The sequence below is a fragment of the Quercus lobata genome, chromosome 10, assembly GCF_001633185.2.
Source record: "Quercus lobata isolate SW786 chromosome 10, ValleyOak3.0 Primary Assembly, whole genome shotgun sequence".
In the NCBI taxonomy this organism is placed as follows: Eukaryota; Viridiplantae; Streptophyta; class Magnoliopsida; order Fagales; family Fagaceae; genus Quercus; species Quercus lobata.
The window spans coordinates 42,679,985-42,684,408 of NC_044913.1; the positions used below are offsets into that span (position 1 = coordinate 42,679,985).

The 4,424-nt window shown below is 31.8% G+C and overlaps 1 pseudogene; it reads right to left on the reverse strand.

The window, feature by feature from the left end:
* Positions 1–674: 674 nt before the first annotated feature.
* On the reverse strand, positions 675–4,424 carry LOC115964789 (annotated as a pseudogene).

A 4,424-nucleotide genomic window follows, 5' to 3' on the forward strand; every position in this document is an offset into this window, starting at 1 on the left:
TATATATATATATATATATATATATATATATATATTAGAGATTATAGATAGATAAGATTAGAGAGTTTCTTTTGCTTAAGCTTGTCTAAGTCAGAGCCGTCAACTTCAACACATGTCTAGATGTGAACTTTTCACTTCCTCTATTCTCTATGGTCAAACGGTGGTTGTAACGCTTTTCTTTCTTACACTACGGTAAGAGACTTTGTAAATATTTTATTATCAAAAGAAATTCTTCATGTACAAAGTGCTTGGGGGGGGGATTTAGAGGGAAAAGGGTTTGAGTTGTAAAGTTAACAGCATGTTGTAATTACTTCTTAAAAAAAAAAAAAAAAATCACACACTTTGTAATTATCACAATTTTTCTATGTGCTAGATTGTGAGTAGTGAAGAAAAAATGATAGGTTTACATGACAATAAGAAATAGTTAATCACAATTTATTCAGTAAAATAATTGTGGCAAAATATATGTGAAAGTGTGGAACTAGAATTATTTCAGAGTCACACACACGATTAACTGATGACAAGGAATAAGAATGCCTAGTTGCCTATATATATGGTTTCTTTCTTTGCTTCCAGCTGCTAAATCCTTCAATTCTCAAATCTCTATCTCTGAAGTTCTCTTGCTACATATTATATATAGCACAAGGCAGTAAAGCGCGATAGCCACCATGCCTTCACAGCCGCATCAATCTGCTAGGCCACAAAAATCCAACAGATCCAATAATTGCCCCCACTTTCCCAAGGGCACCAGAAATGCCATGACATGTTGTTCTAAATCTAGTTGGAAAAAGTTCTGCAGGCACAATAAAAGTGGTAGTGTTTGGACCAAAATTGGAGAAGAAAAATGTGAGCCCATATAGGATCATGAATCCTATATTTGTGTTGTTTTCCCAATATATGTAATAGGGTATCCCAATTGCTAAATAGACATTTGCCATGCAAAAAAAAAAACCCCAATTTGTTGGATTTTGACTCTTCCAATGCGATCAATGAAGCAAACAGTGACCCAGTAGCCTGGAATTGTGGAACATATTGCTACAATTCCTTGTAGTTTTGCTATATTGCAAGCATCTTGATAGGCATTGACTTTATCTGCCTTTGGCACATATTGGTTGTATATCGGAGATTGGAAGAGATTGCTACTGTAAAAGACAATATCAACAAGAAACCACGAAGCGACACAAGAGAATAGAACACGGCCATGGCAACGAAAGAATTGCTTTGACAGAAGGGGATAGGATGGTGGATGTAGTGGTGGTGGATTTTCTTCTATAAACTGGTTTATTGGAACATCTAACCCTTTCTCCATGTCCTTGGCTGCTTGGAGAACATTTTGCTCCACCAAAGCAGTATATCTGTCATAAACAAATGAATAATAATAGGTCAAAAGGAACTGACTTTGTATGTTTTTAGACTCCTTAAAACACAATTGGATTAACTTAGTTAATTAGCCAAGTTATTACTTAGTCCAAATTCCAGATCTAGGTTATCACAATCAAATAATCATATCATGCATAGCAACGGAAAGATAAATAACACAATGATATGATGACCCAGGAAACTAAACCGGTAAAAACCTGAGGAGGATTTAACCTATCTATCCTTAAGGTAAACTTGAATCTACTATGAAAGAATCAAAATTTTACAATAAGACTTAGAAACTAGTTCAATTCTGAAAAATGTTACAGACACAACAAGAATTAAGAATTAAAACATGTAGGATTGAATTAAAATTAATGTGTGTAACACCAATTATTTACATGCATACCATTCATATTTACCTATAAACGTTCATATATGCACAAATATAATGAAAGCAAAATACCATTACATGAAAAGAAAAACTACCTTAGGAAAAACAAACAAAATCAGAACGTTTGATGAAACATGCCCTAGCAGCTAGACCTACCTTGTTTGTTACCGGACTCACCGTGTGGTTTTATTTATTTACATTTTTTTTCTTTTTTGGTTCCACAAAGACTCGCTATTTACAAACAGATTAATATTTATACCTTAATATTCAGTTAAAACTTAAAAGAATTAAAAAGAGACCCCATAACTTTATTTTCACGAACAAGAAACATATATTTAATTATCTTCATCAAGAATTTTATAATTCAGTAGTATATTTAATTTCTTTTATAACAATTGAATTATCTAATTATCTAACGTTGTAACAATTTTATTATCAAACAAAATGTATTCAATAATGTTTCAATTCAATTTTTACTCATTTTTATAGACATTTCAAATTCATTTTGGTATCATTAATTCATTATAGAGTAATATGGGCGTTAATATATTGATTGCATCCTTTTCTTTTATTAATTTGATGGATAGAATAGTATTTTAAAATCATAACGTCTGTGTTATTATGATTTTTCTTTATTATTAGACATAAACACTAATTGGTTATTAGTGTAAAACCATCTTTATATAATAGGATTAATTAGCACTATAAAAACTCATTTATGTGAATACTAGACAGTATTGTACTTATTTATAAGGGTTTTTTCACATGAATAATAAAAAGTTGTATTTGTAATTTATTTTTCAGAGTTAAGATTCCTCTTAGGATTTACATGAAATGATCTGTAGCCATCAGATAAACCTTAAGTAAAATTTGTTAGAAATTTTATTAAAATGTAAACATTTATGAACCTGAATCATCGTACTTTTAACTTGAAAACAATTTTAAGTTATAGAGTTTAATTTTGTAATTAATTAATTGCTTCGAGATCGTATTGCTTATACATATATATTTTTTATTTATTTATGAAGAATAAGAAATTACCACGAATAGATTTTGAGTTCCTCTTATCATTTTTCTAATCACTTTCGAGTTATAACAAATTTCGTACTTTTTATCCCTTGGATTTAAAGCCTGGATGATTTTGACCTGATCATGTCTATCTGTTGGTACTTGGTAGTTGGTACAAATAATTCTATTTTGAAATCCAGCAATACATAATGGGAAAAAAAAATAATTAATTAAATTTTGACAGCTATAGTTGTGGAGTGAGGATTCCTCTTAAGAGGGACTAATTTATAACCACATACATATGTATCCATTGATTCCATTCTATACTCTCATGGACATACATATGTAAATGCACATATGTTGTGCATGCAATCAAAGCACACACAATTTTATATATATATATATATATATATATATACACACATATAAAATACTTAAGACAAAGTTTAGATATTACAAAATTGTATACATTTTGAGCCTTAAAATATGGTTGGTTTTCTTTGACATATAAATGAGATATCAAAAAAAAAAAAAAAAAAAAACCCGAAAGAAATGTTGAAATTAAATAATAAAGAAAGCAAAAAAAATGAAGGTATGAACAATAAAAATTGGGGGAAGGTGATTTAATTCTGATTTCTTGTTGAAAATATTATGAACAATAAAAATTGGGGGAAGGTGATTTAATTCTGATTTCTAGTTGAAAATATTACGATTGGTTTTTATATTAGACCTACTTTTTAAGAAAAAGAAGGAAGAAAGAAAGAAAACAACTTAAATGAAACCAAAAGAAAAACCATTTTTTTTTTTTTTTTTTTTTGAGAAACAAAACCAAATAGTTAATTCAGGATAAGTATGGACATAATTATATATTGATGAAGAATAATAATCTATCTCCAAAATAAAAACAAAAAAAATTAAAGAAAAACAATAAACAAGATAGGACATGGACAATGGTCGATGTTAGTACCTTATAGTTTCAGGCATGGTCATCCGCCAATAACATGTCAGTCCAGCTGGGACTGCACCCAGCATCAGTATCAATCTCCATGCAAAATCAACTGCCATGGGCGTTAGATCTTTCGAAACATTGTGTGATACATGGTCAAATATGTCACACTCCACCATCGTCACTGTTGAAGCAGCCAATATCCCAAATCCCTGCATTGAAAACACAGCGGCTATGAAAGCTCCACGGGTCCTCTTGTTAGCAAACTCCGACATAATCGTAGCCGATAAAGGGTCCACCAATCCCAAACCCCAGAATGAACCTGAAAAGGGAAAGACTCACCAAAACACAGTTCCTAGTAGAACATATAGAAATACCACATCCGAATGAGCTCAAGATCATGATGATCAATGCCAGTCCATACATTTTGCGCCTTCCAATTCGATCCCCAAACCAACCAAACACCAGTTGACCTATCACCGTGCCCAAAAGAGCTATGCCCAACAAAGTTGACAAAACAGTTGGTTGGATTTGGTATTCTCTGGACTCTGGCTCATTCTCGAAGTAAACCCGTCCGATGAGTTGCATAATCGGAGGGATACAGAAGAGATCGTATGCATCCGTGAAGAGGCCCATGCCTGCTATGATGATTGCCTTGAAATGGTAAAATTGTGTTCTTGCAGAGTCGAGCGCTGAAAGAACTTTCAATGGCGCCAT